Here is a 19,468-nt window from a genome sequence, read left to right as displayed (position 1 = left end):
GGTAGGGGTGGGGCACGGTGGGGGTCAGAGCATGTTGGGGGGGCAGTGGGTGCCGTCCAGATAAGTTGCGGGGAGGGGGGGGCCTTTGTGAGGGGGGAGGATGTAGGGTCTGTTTGGCTATCTGGGGCCGGGGAGGTAGCCAAAGGCCTCGTGCTGAACCTATTGAAGAACACGTTCATCTCATTGGCCCTTTCCTGACTACCTTCTGCCTGATTTCCTTTCACCTTGAAGCCGGTTATGGTTTTCATACCGTGCCACACAACCCTTATATTGTTCTGCTGGAGCTTGCTCTCCAGCTTCCTCCTGTATGCCTCCTTGTTTTCTCTCAGCCTCACCCTCAACTCCCTCTGTACACTCTTCAGCAACTCACTGTCACCATCCCTGAATGCCTTCTTCTTTTTATTTAGCAGACATTTTAAATCACTGGTGATCCAGGGTTTATTGTTTGCAAAGCACCTCACCTCCCTAGTAGGTACCACATTATTGACACAGAAGGAGATGTAGTCAGTTATACAGTCCGTCATGGAGTCAATGTTGTTCCCATGGGGTTCGCAGAGCACATCCCAGTCTGTAGCCTCAAAACACCCTTGCACCGCTCAGCCTGTGATCCCGGTCAGCCCGCACAGTCATAAATCCATTCATTGTTGTGTTTGCGTCCGGAATATTCTCCTGCATCCATGTCTCGGTGAAACACATTAAACTGCATTCTCAGTATTCACGCTGTGATCTTATGAGTGCTCTGAGATCGTCCACCTTGTTCACCAGCGACCTCACATTCCCCATGACAATCGAGGGGATGCAGGGCTTGAACCTTCTCCTCCTTGCTCTCCTTATAACACCAGCTCTGCATCCTCGGCGTCTTTTCCTTAGCTCCTCTCCTTAGTATGAGTTGGCATACTGTCCCGACACGAAAAAATATATAAAAACGGTAAAAACGGTAAAAACTCGACTAAGGCACTTAGTGTCCATCTTGACTAACTCATAGGCTATGACAGGTGACTTGACACGTAACAAAACACTTTAAAAACACTTAAAACGCAAGAAAAAAAACGGAGCTGCTGCAACAGGCTGCCACTAGCACGACGCCATGACAACGCCATTAACTGAGAATATAATTTTATTGTAGATCTCTCGGTCAAGTCAAAACAAGTCCTGTAGGATTTTGTACATCTTCTCAACAAACTGCAGTCACTGTGGCTCTCAAGCACAGTAATAAACAGCAGAATCTTCAGCTTGCAGACTGTTCATCTGAAGATACAGCTGCTGTCTACTGTTGTCTCTGGAGACGGTGAACCGGCCTTTAACTGACGTAGAGCAGTAGATATAGCTACTGCCATCATTACTGATAGTAGCGATCCACTCCAGTCCTTTTCCTGCAGCCTGTCTAAACCAAGCCATGTAGTAGCTGCTGAATGTGAATCCAGAGGCTGAACAGGTCAGTCTGTGGGATTCTCCAGGCCTTTTAACCAGTGCTTCAGATTCTGTCAGAGTCTGACCATCAACACCTGAAGAGACAGAAAAGAAAACCACCAGATGTGACACTTTCAGAAGACTTTTTAGAGTAAAGATGAGTGATGATCATCACCTGCCCAGCAGACAGTAAAAAGCAGCAGTCCTGTCCTATAGTCCATCATGTTCAACTGTGTGTCCACTGTTCTCTGTCGTCCTCTCTGCTCTCACATAAGTAGAGGAGGAACACATCAGATATTTACATTGACTCCTCCTCAGAGAGAAATAACATTTGACTTCTGTCTTGGATACTTTAAGTTGAAAGGTCATCAGTTGTATCATGCCATCAGAGATTAACTTGATAATAGGAAAAGTTTATTATTATCTTTTATATGTATACAATAATGCAGGAGTCGGAACAGCTGCCAAATATATGTGATTTATGTCACTGAGATTTGCTCGTATCCACACTCTTAGAAATTCCCCCTGTTAAAAAACGGTAAACAACTGGCAGTAGGGTTGCCAGGAAGTTACAGTAAAATTAACGGTATATTGCTGTTGCTGAAATTTACAGTTTTCTACCGTTTTTGTAAATACAGCAAAAAATTTTGATTTTAAACCTGAACAGGAAAATACTGTTGAAAGAATGAACTGTTTAATACTGTTTATTTGCAGATTTTTACTGTGAATTGTAAATACTACACCTCGCTATACATTAATTTCCTTCTACCAAAGTGGACACAATATATTTATTTTCTAAACCTCGTGATTTGATAAATGATTCCTTGCATGTCAGGTTATAAAACACCATGTTTTAAAATAATAAATAAACAGTGCCTTTGAAATTGCAACGTAAAATGTTAAGACAAACAATAAAACTTCAAAGTGTCTTCTCAAACCACATCTTTCTTTATTTAAACTGTGACATAAACAAAGAAAATACACTTTAAGAACATGAAGGTTAAATAGGCAAAAAATCTAGCACAAATATTTACATTTAGACATTTAGCAAAGGCCATTTCCAATGTATAAAAAGTGAATAAAAGAGTTTTGGTAAATACATTTTAAACAGAGAAGTGAAAAAAAAATTCTGTTATAGTTTCAAAACTGAATAAACAACCTGTCCTCTGAGGGAAACTTGTTCCCTGGACCTGCACCTCCCTCTGATTTCTCCTTCCAGACTGAAACTGCCACAAGGATTCTGTAAAGGGAAAAAACAACATTAGAACAAAAGCAGCTCCAGCTGAACAGTGAACATTATCATATGGACAATCCTTTCTGAATATTCTCCATATACAAAGAAGTAAAGTAAAAGTATGAAGTAGAACTAATATGAATAAAAATAAGTCCTTGTATTACATGAATTCAGGATGTATGGCAGCAGCTTCATGTGTTAAAACAGTAAAAAACAAAAAACATGCTCCAGGTCCATTCTGACAGTCTCACTAAAGTTACCTTTTATACATTTTCAAATACTGTATATTATACTATTTATACTATGGCCATATTGCCTAGTAGGCCCAGCTAATCATCATTTCTAATTCAATATTTAATCAATAGTCAGTGTCAGTTGAAGCTGAAACAAATATAAAGTGACTGTGATGTTAGCTAACCTTACCATTACCACCAGGCAAGTAAGTCAAGTTCATTATAGCCCACTTAGTTAACCACATTACAAGAAAATGTTTTGTTAGGGTTAGGGTTATATAGAAATACATATAATTACTCATTAATAATGTTGGTGTACTATCTTCATATCATGTGGAATATTTTAAATCTTTACATGTTTCGTCCACGTGTTGATCTCTACTGTATGCTTGGAGTTCAAACCAAATGTAGACACAGTTTCTCCAAACAGATACAAAGAATGTAATCCGCTGCATTGTCTAAAAACAGAAGTAGTGTTTTGCAAAGTCTGCAAACATTAGTACCAAGTAAAAAAGTTTTAATTATGAAGGTTGAAACTGAATTTTCATCTCTTCCAGTAGATAACAGTATCAATGCTGATAAATATGAAAGTTCCCCGTGATGGTGATAAATAGAGGAAGTAGTTTTTGTACGACTCTCCTGCTCTTGTCTCTCACTGTGTCTCTCTGGCACAGTAATACACTGCAGTGTCTGCAGTCTGCAGACTGTTCATCTGAAGATAGAGTTTACTGTTGGAGTCATCTCTGGAGATGATGAATCTGCCCCGGACTGACGAGGAGTAATAGATATAAGAACTGGATGTGCTTATATAAGCAATCCACTCCAGTCCTTTTCCAGGAGCCTGTCTGACCCAAGCCATATAGTAGCTGCTGAATGTCAATCCAGAGGCTGAACAGGTCAGTCTGTGGGATTCTCCAGGCCTTTTAACCACTGCTTCAGATTCTGTCAGAGTCTGACCATCAACACCTGTAAAGACATTTATAAAAGTCAATTGAACATAGTTGGCACACATCAAGAGAAAACTAAGACTTTGATGATCATCACCATCAGATGTGACACTTTCAGAACACTTTTTAGAGTAAAGATGAGTGATGATCATCACCTGCCCAGCAGACAGTAAAAAGCAGCAGTCCTGTCCTATAGTCCATCATGTTCAACTGTGTGTCCACTGTTCTCTGTCGTCCTCTCTGCACTCACATAAGTAGAGGAGGAACACATCAGAGATTTGCATTGACTCCTCCTCAGAGAGATAAGAAAATCATTTTATTTGGATATCACTTCTTTACTTTTGGAATTAAATTCTAAACACAAGTGTCCTTTCAAGTTATTAATCATTAGTTTATTTTTTTCGGTTCATCAACTCAGGCAGCCAATCAGTAAGAACACAAAGCAGAATAACACACAGCTCCACTTTTTGACAGTTATTGAACATAAAGTAACATCCGTGATCACATGTACCAAAAATATTCACATCTAACAGGAAGTTAATCCCCATCATGTTCTTTGATGGTGTCTTCTGTTCTCAACATTCATGGAGGATTTTGTCACATGGGCTCAGGGTATCAGAGAACAACAGTGGTATTAAAATCTCATTTTCTAAAAGTTTGATTGAATAAGATCACCATAGAGGAAGCTAAAGACCTCTGGTTCAGTTACTAATGTGAATGTGATCCTGATAATTCTGAGTTATTCTGTTTAATACAAAAGTATTTTCATAATGTCTTACAGCTGTTTTTTCTCCTTACTGTAAAAGTGAACTGGTGTTTAATATGTATAAAAATTATTTTGATACATTTGATTTATTTGATTTACAGAGTCGCATTTAAAGAAAAACACTTTTAAACAATGGTACAAAAAGAAACATTAGCAATCTAAAGCAGTGTTTATAATGTTTCTATCAGTGATTTGAATTGTGGCAGGTCCGTAAAGTCTCAGGTGTGTTTGGGGAGAGAGATCCAGAGGGAGAGGGGCAGCAATGGAAAAGGCTCTGTTCCCCTGGTTCAGTGCTTGGTGTTAATCATTATTGGTGTGAGGGCTCCTCCTCTGGTGGCTTCATGTTACTGGTGTTCAGGCTCTGAGGGGTTTTTGTTCAGCTCTACTGATGGATTGTGTCACTGTGGGTCTCTGGCACAGTAATACACTGCAGTGTCTTCAGTCTTCAGACTGTTCATCTGCAGATACACCTGCTGTCTGCTGTTGTCTCTGGAGGCGTTGAACCGGCCTGTAACTGACTGAGAGTAGTATTTTCTGTCATTATCATTCTCAACCCAGGCGATCCACTCCAGTCCTTTTCCAGGAGCCTGTCTGACCCAGTTCATATGGTAGCTGCTGAATGTGAATCCAGAGGCTGAACAGGTCAGTCTGTGGGATTCTCCAGGCCTTTTAACCACTGCTTCAGATTCTGTCAGAGTCTGACCATCAACACCTGTAAAGACATTTAAAAAAGTCAATTGAACATAGTTGGCAAACAACAAGAGAAAACTAAGACTTTGATGATCATCACCTGCCCAGCAGACAGTGAAAAGCAGCAGTCCTGTCCTATAGTCCATCATGTTCAACTGTGTGTCCACTGTTCTCTGTCGTCCTCTCTGCACTCACATAAGTAGAGGAGGAACACATCAGAGATTTGCATTGACTCCTCCTCACATGGACTGAATTAACTTGGGTCTCAGTTTTTGTCTGTTTGAACTGGAAATTAAATGTTAGATGGCTTTTCCCTTTTGAGTCTGATTTGCATGATCTGAATTAAAGTGTGCATGAGGTTGAAAAAGTCAGTATTATTGTTCTAACATGAAAGATGACCTATATTCAGTGGGGATTCAAGAGTCTGTTGGGGCCCTATAGGTAAAAAAGTATTGTTGGGCCCTCCAACCAGCGTTCATCACCATCATGTCTGCCAGTGTCCCGACGTTTACTCCTCTTCCTTTTTTTCCCTATTTAATGTCACAAAGTAGTTTTACTGTCGGCTAAATTCTGACGAGAGAGAAACACAACTTTAGACGTCACCAGCTTCAATGAAGTGACAGCCTGCAGGTCACAAAGCTTTTTATTATTGTCTCTATGATTTAAAACCAACAGTGAGGCTGAACCCACCGAATCAACTGCTGCTGAATGTTTCCTTCTTGTGATTGAGCTTTAAGAGACTTTGTCACAATGCTCTGCCATTATATGTTTGATCTTTTATCGCCCTCTGTTGGCCTTTGTAAAAATGCATTTCGTCAGGTTTTATTTTTCTTCTGGCCTCTTTTATCAGTGGGTAAATCTCACACAGTAATACACAGCAGTCTATTTGACCTTTTGGTTGCATCACTGCTTAAAGCCCCAACATGATCTTTTCTGCAGGTCGTCTAAACATACTCATTCTGCAGCAGAGTTACTCTGACCCACCCCTCCCTATACGCATAACACTCTCTGTGAGTGGTGCCTCATCATTTATGGTGTGCTTCGGGTTTGCAGAAGTGATTTAAAAAAATGTTTTTACCAGGCTGGTGTCTTTGGTAATTATTACTAAAATGAAATCATTGTTGTGTAAACATGGTCTATTATCACCATTTTGTTTTCAGTGTGTGCGCAGAAAATGAAAATCCTCAGAGCGTAGATATTTCAAACATCTCTTGAATACATAATTTTAATAGGTGTTAAAATCTCCATTTTTATCAATCAAGGAGAGACAGACACATTCCCTGAGTTAAAAGATACAAGGACAAGCTGCTTCAAAGAAGCAGATTCACATTTATAGTCAGAACCACTAAATATTTGATGTTATCATACTACTTGAAGAACATGTGGAAGAATACCAGAGATGCATTATTTTTTTCACATCAAACTGAAGCTTATTCTATGAATAAAAAACACAGAGAGAGTACTGTTTGACACGTTAAGTTTTTGTACAGCGATACTTCCTCCTGTGTCACTGTGGGTCTCTGGCACAAAAATAAACAGCAGAAACTGGAGAGTCTCTGGAGATGGTGAACCGGCCTGTAACTGACTGAGAGTAGTATTTTTCGTCATTATCATTCTCAACCCAGGCGATCCACTCTAGTCCTTTTCCAGGAGCCTGTCTGACCCAGCTCATATAGTAGCTGCTGAATGTGAATCCAGAGGCTGAACAGGTCAGTCTGTGGGATTCTCCAGGCCTTTTAACCACTGCTTCAGATTCTGTCAGAGTCTGACCATCAACACCTGAAGAGACAGAAAAGAAAACCATCAGATGTGACACTTTCAGAAGACTTTTTAGAGTAAAGATGAGTGATGATCATCACCTGCCCAGCAGACAGTAAAAAGCAGCAGTCCTGTCCTATAGTCCATCATGTTCAACTGTGTGTCCACTGTTCTCTGTCGTCCTCTCTGCACTCACATAAGTAGAGGAGGAACACATCAGAGATTTGCATTGACTCCTCCTCAGAGAAAATTTGAGAAATAAGTCGCTTTCTTTACACAAACACCAACATTTGAACTTTTTTTCTGATACTGCTCTCTTTTTCTTTTTCTCTTTTTTGTTGTCAGGTTAAATTGTGCTGCGGGTATCACTGTTGTAAGTCAGAACGTATTAAGATGATGCCGGATAGTGCCAAAAGGTTTCCGGAAGATGGAGACAAACTTGATTTCACACTGAGGGAAGGACTTGTGCAAACTCAGTTGTGTCCGAGTTATAGAATGGACATTAAAAGGAAGCACTCACTCTGTCCAGTAGATGGCGGTAATGCAGCACTTAACGATTCCATTACTGCCATAAAACCCACCAGAACAAGATGCTGTTATTTCTCTGTTTTCTAAAACAGATTAGTGATGTAGGTTTGAAGTTTTGAAGTCAATATTTTCCATTTTATATAGTTTGAACTTAACGCTGTGTGTAAAGGAGGTCAGTCTAGTACTGAGTTGTTGAGATGCTTGATCAAGGAGTGACCTGGCTGACACGCTTTTCCTTAGTTTGCACTCAACCTTTACAAATGACTGACAGCCACACCGTGTTGTGGTTAGAACAGTTCATTGATCCAAACATGCAACAATGTGAATTAAAGTCCATCACTGAGCCAAACAAACTTCCCCAAACTCACAGTAACAGCAAACCTCACGTTCAGAAACCTTCCTGGATCACACACCTGACTCTTTCTAATATGCATACCTGAGCAGAAGTCTTACAGCGACACCCACAGTCAACATAAAGCACTGCAGTAAATGGTCGTACAAGAGACCCCCAGTTTTAGCTCTTACACTGTGCCTGCAATTAGTGTGAATTTTTTTTTGTTAAACATGCTTTTGGGTGCAATTTATTTATCTCAACACAACCATGGAGTCATGCTGAGTTTCTTTGTTGTTGTTTTTTCAAATCAAGAAAATTATGTTTTCTGAAAAATACTTTCCATGTCTTGCTAACTGTTTAACTGCCAGCTGAATTGATATGAACTTTATTCATGAACTGTTAGCAGCATAGTCATGAATAAGTTACAACCTATGAGTGATTTTAACGTTTTGTGTTATAGAAGCAGAATATTTATAAGCTTTTGTGTTCCTCCTGTTTGTACTCGTTGTCCAGTGAGTGCAGCTGTGGTCGTGTAGAAAGCCTAACGCTGCAGATTTGCATTGACACTCTGGATTCTGATAGTTTTGTTTCAGTGTTCGCAGGTGTTTGAGCACAAAGACATTTAGAGAAACTCCCACAGCCTTTAGTGGAAACCAGCTGCAGAGGAACTGAAACCTGTTTGACTAAATGCAAAAACTTCATCAGAGTGCTTTGCCTAAATGAGTTTAGATCAATGAGAGCAGAAGATCTGAAGGTCAACCTTAAATAACTGTCACTGACAGCACTCTAGTGGTTTTATAACAAAAATTACATTATTCATTTTTTAACTCTTATGCTCTGATCGTTAATATTCGACTTTAATTTCTCGATGTAACAGCCTGTTAAAGAAGAAATTTGTTGAGTAGGTGCTACTTAGCCAGATAAATTCCAGAGAAAGGGCAAGGTCATTTCCTTCTCTTATTTGCAAACAGTATTTCTGTGTGGGCTGTAAAGCACTTTGGTGAACAGAGCAAGAATGGATTGAATAAATAATTGTATGTATGACCACATGGTGGATGATGTCCAATAACATGATCTTGATTTACAGATCCTATATAAAAAAGACAATGAAAATGATTTAGCGTCATTAATCTCCATAAAATCATATCTGTAGACAAAGCGCAGCAAACAATCCACTCTTTGACATCATCTGTGGAAGTCCGTCTCCATTATCGTATCATAAGTTTCTTGTCGGACTGTAAACAATGTAGCAAGACTGAACAGGTCGTTATCTACCAGATGGAAGCATAGCATCTCTTCTGTAAGAGAAGAAGAAAAACACATTCCTAAGTTTTAATATCGTCGGGACGAGAGGAATGAGCCGTTTGCCGGAAACGTTGAAGGTTCGTCGAGGAGTTAGCATCTTCTGTTGACGTTTTTCTTCACACCAAGTAGAAGTGGTGAATCAGTTATGGTTAAACATTTATTATATTTAGCTATGTTGCACTGTCTGTGTTCATGTGATGGTTACTGACAGGCTACATAGCTAAGGTTTACACTGTAAACAGTATTGTGAAAAATATAAAATAATAGTCATGAGGATGTGTGGTTTGTGTCTAACAAGTTTTCTCACATCTGGATGATAAGATCTGTAATCCAGAGTGTAACAGCTATAGTAAAGTGCTCATTAATCCTTAGTAGAGTTTTTTTCTCCACATTTTACCTTCATAAATACATTTGAGCTTCTGTTATTTGATTATGTTTAATTACATCGAATGCTAAATGAATAAAATGAATGAAACTAGCCAATTAGTCCTGGTAGATATCCTGTGAGACTGTCACTCCAGTTACCTCAAAAAAGAGGGAAAATTATTTACACTATTCATATTTTTATAAATAGTGTATTTTAAATGATTACATTTATTAATCAAAACATTTCAATAGTTAATTGGGATTAATCGCATTTTTAAACACATGTTCAAAATTCCATTTTCGCATTTACAAAAAATGCTAACTTTTATTTTGAATTTTTGTACTCTCTTTAGCTGAGAATACTCTACTTGCTGGTTGAATTCAATCCTTTTGTTTTGAAATACAGTAAGGCCCTTCTGGTAGATGGAAGGTTACAACATGAACTTAAGCACGGAAACAGTAAGTGGTTAGGGATCCCAAACTGACGTCAAACTGCTCAAAGGAATGGCAACAAAGGTCAATGTGTGATGTCATAAGGTCAATGTGTGATGTCATGAGGTCAATGTGTGATGTCATGAGGTCAATGTGTGATGTCATAAGGTAGATATTACTTTGGACTTGTCAGCTGAGCTGTCTGAGAGTTTGTTAAAGTGAAATGAGACATTCAAAGATGCAGCAGTGTCCTTCTTTTACATCACTGAGACTACAGGGAGACACTGAGGACGACTATCTACGGGGAGCCTGAAGGGACAAATAGCATGTGCTTTGAAAAACATAATGATGCATTCATTTCAAACCTTAATTAATCACAATTTACTAGTTAATGGTGACAGCCCTACAACATTAAACTAACTTTACTGTGGAACATGAATAGAGGGTATCCACACCAGCCAAAATTGTTCCTGATAGAAAACAACGTATATAATTGATAATGCAGTCTAAACCGTCATAAAAAGTGTGTCCAAGATGCCCAGCTGTGCAGTAATATATAAAGCATTGACAGGAGTTTAAGGGTCACCTAGCCTGGAAGCTGCTGGAAAATCTGCCATCATTTTTGAAATATTTAGTTTAAAAATCAAGAGATATTTCACCCAAGTTGTCCTGTGAACTTCTGAGGAAGCAGAGCATGCGTTGCTCTCTCTGATCATAAACTGGTTGATGATGAACTCATAACTCTTTTTATTTTTTTTATTTTTTTCAGTCACAATAGTCAAATAATTCCCTTACAAGGAGTTGTACACATAAGGTCAGGATAGATAGAAACTGTGGAGCTCTGATGTGACGGTAATTTTGGATATTAAGACAAGGAGGTCTTTCTCCAGATTTCTTCCCTCTGTTTGATTATCCTACTCTGATTGTTTGTGTTCATCAGAGCCGAGTGTGTGGTGGGAAAAGACGCCGACCAGCAACATGGAGACGTGGAATTGGACGCTTACTCAAACATCCAGAGGTACATAACAAAGGTGTGTTTTTAGTATGTAGGGCTGACGCCTCTAAATAGTTTTCTAGTCGACTAGTAGTCTTTATTCTAGGCTTGGCGTCTGCTAGTCAACAAATCATGATATATTTATTTTATACCTTTATTTAGATATAGGAAACAGTGGAAAGAGTCAGAAATTGGAGAGAGAGAGAGGGGGTTACATGGGGTTTGCACACTAACCACTAGGCTATCGGTGCCCCCCAACAAATGATTATTATATTAATTTGATTATTAACTAGAACAGCACGGAGAGTTCTGTCACTTTGGCCCTCTGAGCTGTAGATTGAAGACCTTGCAGATGAATCAGTTTGTCTCAGGCTTCTCACTAGAAAACTTTGTAGCTAGTGGAGAATGGTTGTGTGGCTTCATAGTAATGCCGCATAAAACAGGTGCTTTACTCACCTACAGTTCCCAACATAAATCATTGGATCTTGACTTGACTAGAGCTTATCTGGACTCTCTCACATAACATAAAAAACATGCAACTTATCTTCCTCACAGGTCCACCTTCCGTAAAGGTAAGTAACACTTGAAAAGGACTGACAGACACTCAGACGAACGATGATGCAGCTTCTAGTTGGAGTATTAAACTTGAAATTTGATCAACTATTGAGGGGAAGCCTGAGTGTGTTGTGTATCTTTGTAAAAAAAAAAAAAGCCAAAATCCTTGATAGGAAAACTCTAGAAAATGTTATAACAAACTGAAATCACTTTCTGAACATTTGTCGTAAATTTCTGCCATTGGCCGTCTGCAACACATCCGACATTCAAATGAACAAAGAGCAGGAATTTCCAGGTGAGTCGACCTAGCTAAGTTGATAAAAGCCAGCTAAAACTAACCGAAATCATCTACACTATATTGACCGCTGTGATTTTACACACCATTGTCCGTCTGGAACACATGTGTGGCATGCTCAGGTGAGTCGAGTTAGCTGGCTTGATAAAAGCCAGTTAGCCTTTCTTTCTCTGAAATCATAGAAATAGAAAACTTTGTGTGTCACCTCACATGTGTGCACGGCTTTGCTGTCCCAGTCTGTGTTCTTCACATTCAGAACACTGACAGCTGAAAACGTGTTCCTGAATGATTTGGGGGGCCAAGTAGTGAAGCCAGTTTCTTCTATTTCATTTTTCTTCCATTTTACCGTCAATTCATTGGGAAAAAAATCATAAATTGAACACATCAGAGCCTGAGTGTCTCCTCTTGGCACCAATACCAACGTTATCTTTGGAGGGAGTTCGGGCACTACGCAAGTGAATGAAAGAGCAGAGATAGAGATTAAGTTGAAATCAGATCAAGCTGAAAGAATTTCTTCAATAATACTGGATGAAAATTGGAAATATATAGACAATTCTGAACATAAAAACAAGAAAATGCATTTGGACAAAACGTAAAAGAGCCATGATAGAAGGTTAAAAATCACCTACTTTCAACTTTGACACTTTTGGATCCTCCAGGATACGTCAAAGCACAGTTAAAAGAGTTCCTTGAATCCCAGTCAGATTTGGATACTCGGGCCAGACTAAGACCTGTGAATTTGTTGTCATTGACAGTTGTAGAATATTGTACAGAAGGTAAACTGGTCCCGCTGTCATCCGTCCACTGGAAAGTACTGTTTGGGATGAAGTCATGAGCCAGACAACCAACAGTGATTTGATTTCCAGTCCCAGAGCCGCATTGAACCACAGGGAACAGAGTCGGTGCAGTTCCTTTAGAAAAGATTTTATAAAGCCAAATTAATAGAAATTACTGATTATTATCACAACTGCCTTTTTTAAATGTAAACAAAATAGATTTTATATTTTAATGACAGAATAACAAAAGGCAGACCCAAAGTGCTCTATGTTAGATCAATCAATCAAATAGTCAGAGTGAGGGGGAATGAGCTGCTGACCCTCCGCTTCCCAACCAAAGTCCCTACAGACTGAGCTACTGCCCGCCCCTATCTCATAACTATCTCATTGTTTTACATTATTTTGATGTTTTGTTTTAAGCGGCAATTTTTCCCCCCGATATTTTATTTATTCAGTCTATAAAGTATTAAAAATTAATTTTCCATCTTTATTAAAACTCACATAATCGTGGATACCAGATTGTCTTTAATAGACGGAAAATGGAGGTATTATGAAAACCCATTCCTTAAACCCGTATCCTTGTCAGAAACAAATGTTTGAATAATATATATATATATTTTTAAATTGTACTTAAAAAAGAAACTGATTAAATAAAAATGTAGATAAGGTTGATTCCAGAAATCCTCACACCTTTCAACTTTTTGAATTTATTTAGCCAGTTTGCACAGTAAACAAATATAAGACAATATTTTGAAAACAATATGAGAAAATCTAACATTCATCTTATTTTTGTTTGTCTGGTCAACACCAGTCAACGGATTGGAGGTGAAAATACTAATGAAAGAACCTCACATAAGCAAAACCTTAAGATGTCATGATAATAATATAATTTGTATATATAATGTATTAAATGAGTATTTAGAATATTTATGTAAGCCTATTGTTTAATAGTTGCCAATTTGTGGGAGAAAGTTATTTCATGAGCTATGCTCTCAATATCAACGATCAACAATTTAATCTTCATTGCGAAAATAAAGTCCCATGAAGGTCAATTTTCCTGCGATTTACTTTATATTTATTTTATACTTTCACACAGAGACCTTTCACACAGAAAACTTAAATATATCTCAGCTCAACGGTAGTCTTACCTCTCATCACACAGTATGAGGTCTTGTGAATATCCACAAAAGTTGGTGAATATTAATGTGGGGAAAAAATTCTGAGTTCCTCCCCAGCAGCAGTTAAAATCCAGACAAAGTCATGTTTACTTAAAACCCTGTCCTGCATAGAGTTGTAATGCCAAGAAAGCCGTTTTCTAATGCTTTCAAGGAAACAGCTGCATTACCAACCAACTGTCTCTGCTTTCTGATTCTGCTATTTGTAAACCTAAACATTACGACCGGGTCCAACTTCTCAAGCATCAAAAATCAGTTAAAAAAAGATAAATATAGTAATCACTAAAAATAAGGTTTTAAAGTGACTTACCTGAATTAACAGTGACTGCAGTCCCTTGACCCCAGTAGTCAAAGTAAGCACAGTGATACATCTCAACTCAATGCTTCAACAAAAACCTGAAGAACCAGAAAAACACCTTATTAAAGGTTTGAAAACCACCAAGTCCTGATCTGTAGGAAACTCTAGTGTCCCCCTATAAGTGTATGTTCATGTTGAGTCTTTGACTCTTTTTAAAGTTGAGATTTACTAAGAATAACATTTACATACATGAACTACCTACGACTTCAAACTACTAAATAAACAACTTTTACCTAAAAATCTGCTTATAAAAACCATTACACGTTAGTTTCCTTATAGTTCAATGTGAGATATTTTGTCCAGTCCCCTTTTGTCCATCTTTAAAATAGGATAGTTTAAGATTGTTGCTCTCAGGTTTTTGTACAGCTGTATATCACAGTGCCCCACGTAGCACTGTGATAAAGCCTCATACAAAAACTAAACACTGTTTCCTGTATGGAGCGTCAGGAAACGTTTATTATTAGCAGTGGGTAACAATCACACTGAACTTAAATTCTATAATTTTCTTCATCTTATAATTGATAATTTGTCATAATGAATCATTGTGATACTTTGGTTTATGTATGCATATTAATCTGAATGTTTGAGAAACAAGAATTCAGATGATGGTGAATAGAAGATGATGCCTATTCTTCAATTATCTATGATAATCCTCAAACTAAAGCATCACAATCTTTTATTTAAGGAATACATTTTATTGTCTAAATATCAAAACAAATGATCAAACATTTTGTAATGAGAATTAAAAATGTAATAAGTTTGCACAGACCATAAGTCAATTGGAGGGATCAGTCATGAGTATGGCAGCTGTGGCTTAGTGGTAGAGTAGGCTGTCTCTCAACTGAAAGTTCAGGGTTTGATCCCCAGCTCCTGCAGCTACATAGCCTACGTGTCCTTGGGCAAGACATTTAACCCTGAGTTGCTACTGCTGCTTCTTTGGTGGCGTATGAATGTGTATGAATGGATGAGTTAACACTGATGGTCACTTCACATAGCAGCCTCTACCATCAGTGTGTGAATGTGTAGGTCTGACCTTGGGTGTAAAAGCACTAGTAGTCAGAAGACTATACAAATGCTATACAAGCTCAAGTCCATTTACCATTCTCCGTTTCTTAGTGTTAGAACTATTCCTACTTCAATTTGTATCTGTGGAGGATAACTTGGTTTCAGGGCATGGTGTTTAAAAAAAGGGTGAATCTAAACAAAAACTGTTGTTTTTTTGTTTGTTTTTTAACTTTCAGTGAGTCATTAGTCAAACACAGTAACATCTGCAGCAGTTTTTGTACAGCTCTCTGACTTCCTGTATCACTGTGGGTCTCTGACACAATAATAAACAGCAGAGTCTTCAGCTGTCAGACTGTTCATGTGCAGATACACCTGGTCCACATCGTTGTCTCTTGATATGGTGAAGCGATTCTTGACCGACGTGGAATAATATTTAGTGCTTCCACTCGGAGCAGAAATGTGGGAAACCCACTCCAGTCCTTTTCCTTCAGCCTGTCTGATCCAGCTGATATCAGCGCTGGAATCTGATATTCCTGTGTACGTACAGGTGAGTTTGTGGGATTCTCCAGGACTTTTTACCACCGGTTCAGACTCAGTCAGAGTCTGACTGCGCACCACTGTGGAGAAAAACAGACTGATCAGAACAGAGCCACACACAAACCCTGACACATACAAAGACAAGGCTATATATGTGTGTGTATTTACCAGAAACTGATAGCATGAGAAACGTTAAACACCCGGATAAAGTCATTGTAAAAATGTGTGTATAGGTCTGGTTGTTGGATTGGTGTGTTCTCAAGTTGCAGGGAGATTAAAAGCAATGGAAAAAGGGAACATTTGCATTGCCACACCTCACATATCTAAAAATGAAAAGCATGAAGATTCAACGTCAGTTTCAACATCATTTGACTGGTGCAGTCTGAACCAGACGTTACTTCCTCTTCTCTAGATCCTTGCTTGTGTTGTCCTTACTCTCTGATGTTTGTTGCTTTGGAAAAAAACATATATGAAAAGTAGATTCTGCTTCATCTCTCTACACTAGATGTGTTTTTAAATGAATGGAGTTTTCAAGGCTGGTTAGACACGAAGAACATAAAATGAGTTGATCCTGTACTCTGTGTCAGATTTGTAACAATCAGTTTGGGAAAACATGCAAACATATTTTCATCTGAAAGGATTGTGAAAGTCTTTTTACCTCAACGAATATGTGTTGAGTGGATTGGGAAAGCATTAATGATATTTAAAGAATTACTTGAGGGTGTTGACTCTGAAACTTTCACTGTTGACCTCATTTTAGGAGATTTTCCTTCGTCTCTGCTAGCTTAAATTAACAGTGAAGAACTTTTCATTTGTGTTTGATATTTGTCAACACGGCATATCTTCTCTTTATGCTGATCTTGTCCCGTGCTGGAGAAAAGCTGTGTTTTCTGATAAAATAAATCCTCCTGCTGTCTTTTAACCATCAAAACATCACTTATGAATCATTTGTGTGGAGTTTGGCAGAGTGCTGTGTATCGCCTTTCCCGACAAACACCCTGCAGTGAAAGAGATTACAAAGAATAAAAAAAGAACAATCTTCTTCCAGATCATCTCATTTGCTTTTGTAGGACGTTCATAGGAATTTTACTTTTAGTCCGTTCAATAAGAAGCTAAAAAAAACTGCTCACAGGAACTGGAAATAAATTCCATCAGTGACCAGACAGTAAACAGAGAAAAGAAGAATATGAGACCTGATTGACTGCAATTATTCATAAAAGTTTAATCATATATTCACTTATATTACACATAATTGGCATTGTAGCCATAAGTCTGTATTATCTGTTGTGGTTGTTGTGATTGTTCGTAGGACCTGAGCAATAAGTGATTTTCAGGGCTGATACAGATATCAATATTAGGAAGAGAAAAAAAACTGGTACTGATATATTGGCCGATATCTTTCTTAAATGTATTTTCTGTTTGTAGAGCTGGATAGATAATATAGATATATACGAATGTATTTTGTTTATACCTCAAATGCAGTGATACCACTTGTGGAAAAGATATTTCATGAAGACAAGATGCTCACTGAACTGAAAAGTAACTGCGCATGGACGTGCTTCACTTGACTCTTTGGAGTAATAATGCTTGTTGTAATCCAAAGAGCGCCCTCTGCTGGTGAAAGAGAACTGATAGTGTAATACAATGACACTCAACTAAAAGGCGATTTGACTGGTGAATAACTGCAGTGATATCAACACATATCTGCAATAACATTAGCCAATACCAATAGTAACTTGGTATGCTAATATAAGCCGTTAATGTTTGCTGGCTGATTAATCTGTCGGGCTCTAATTATTTATTCTACTTTCTCAGCCCAGCCAGGATTCTTCCGATCTTGCCACTATTGCCAAATGTTGCCAACTGCTTGCTTGCACTGGATTTCACACTTGCACTATGATTTATGTTGGGTCTGTTTAAATAACGTAATTCAGTGAACACTGTAGACTTGTCTCATGTCTTCTTTTTCTTGGTAAATCAAATCAATAACTCTTAGTATGATGGTATGAAAAAACAGATATGATTGAGATCACACTGCTGATTCTTTGTGGAGGTTTTTGTGCAGCTGCTCCACTGTCCTCACTCACTGTGTCTCTACGAGCACAGAAGTAAACAGCAGAATCTGCTGCTGTCAGTGTCTGGATCTGGAGGAACTGAGTGCTGCTGGGCACATCTTCTGTCATACTGAAGCGACTTTGAAAGGAGCTTGCGTAGATAGCAGAATTGCTGCCAGCATCCATCCACCCAATCCACTCCAGAGCTCTCCCTGGTTTCTGTCTGATCCAGTGGATATAGTCGCTCGTCATGTCAAACCCAGATATGATACATGACATCTTCACTGTCTCTCCAGGTCTTTTCACCTCAGAGGGAGACTGCTCCAGTCGGATCTCACTCCAAACTCCTGTGGTCATATGTAACACAGAACAGAACAACAAAACTTGAAAAAAAGGTTTGACATTTACACAAAGTATTAAAGCAGGATGGATTGTCTCACCATGAATCGTAACTACAAGTAATAAACTCCAGATACTACTTTTACCCATTCCTCTGGTCAGTGCTGTCTGATCTCAGATTTTCAAAAGTGTTCAGAACTGTCCGATTGATCTGCCACAAGTTACTGACGGTGTGTTTATAAGAGAGGACGAGTTTGCATAGACCTCCCTCTACAGGTTCAAAAGAGAAACTGTGACTGATACATTTCCATAAGAAGAGAATATCTTCAGCAACAGAGCAAGCTCTAAAATATCACAGTCATGGCAAATCGACAAAGCATGTTTTTTCCCTAAATGATGATCTCTTACTTTTCATCTTGATATGCAAAAGGGAATATTGTAGCTTGTGTGTTTGAGATGAAGCTATATTGTTAATGTAGATATGTTATCAGATGATATTTTCTACCCGATTCCATGAGCACTGAATTAAATGTTTCCCCAAGCATTTCTTGGGATCACGATACACAACATTAATCTATAAATATTCAGGAACAATCAAGCTTCTCTACATTTTTTTTCTGCACTGATGTCGGCTGCAGTGGAAGTCTGATTGGGTTTATAGCACGCTATTCTTCCTCATGTACAGGTAAAACAAAAATCCTCTATTGTTCTGTGAATACATAAAGATTCCTCACATCATACTTATCAGAGTGTGTTGTCTTTATAAAGTCAACATTATGTGTGATTGAACTGCATTGCTCTGGATTAGTTGTGCTGGTCTTCTGGTGATTTGTGTCAGTGGAGCGTACACAGACTCAGTAATACACAGCTGAGTGAGTCGGCAGGACGCAGTTTTGTCAGTTCATACAACAATAAGAGGGGAGCACATGTCTTCACACACAAACCTATATCTGCCCTCTCAAGCTTTAAGGACCCAGCATTGAGAAAGAAAAGACTATAGTTTTATTAGTCTATTTAATCATTTGTTGTTGTTTAACGTTTGGTTTAAAAGTCCTTTCCAGGATCCTTGGTGAAGATTTAAGAGGTCTGGATGTTTGTGGGTATTGATTTTTCGTTCAAGTGGTGAAGCCTACGATAATTACAAACCTAAAAATTATTCTGACAGGGAAAGTATGTCTGTGCTTTATTCCTGTTGAGTATCCTTTTAAAATGTAATTCAATAAAATGAAGAACTGCTGATCTACTTCTGGTTGACATTAGCAGTGTAAGAGAGAGGAGCAGTAAACCACTCCATTTAATGTAGAGAGAGTAATAACTCCTACATCAGGTTTATCATTTTCTCATTACTTTGTAGCCGAATCAGTTTTTGGTTTTGGA

At 38.4% G+C, this 19,468-nt stretch overlaps 1 protein-coding gene and 1 long non-coding RNA gene across 2 annotated transcripts in view; both read right to left on the bottom strand.

The window, feature by feature from the left end:
- LOC109980080 (uncharacterized) overlaps nucleotides 1-19,468 on the bottom strand; it is a 219,568-nt gene that overhangs the window by 42,565 nt on the left and 157,535 nt on the right. The gene's annotated exons all lie outside the window — the stretch shown is intronic.
- Nucleotides 16,896-18,434, bottom strand: LOC136182993 (uncharacterized). The gene is made up of 2 exons (XR_010668837.1): nucleotides 18,193-18,434; nucleotides 16,896-18,099 (listed from the first exon to the last, which is right to left on the bottom strand). It is a non-coding gene; the product is annotated as an uncharacterized lncRNA (long non-coding RNA).

This window comes from Labrus bergylta, chromosome 16, assembly GCF_963930695.1.
Source record: "Labrus bergylta chromosome 16, fLabBer1.1, whole genome shotgun sequence".
Taxonomy (NCBI): domain Eukaryota; kingdom Metazoa; phylum Chordata; class Actinopteri; order Labriformes; family Labridae; genus Labrus; species Labrus bergylta.
The sequence above is the reverse complement of the archived record's forward strand: the minus strand, read 5'-3'. Positions and strand labels throughout refer to the sequence as shown.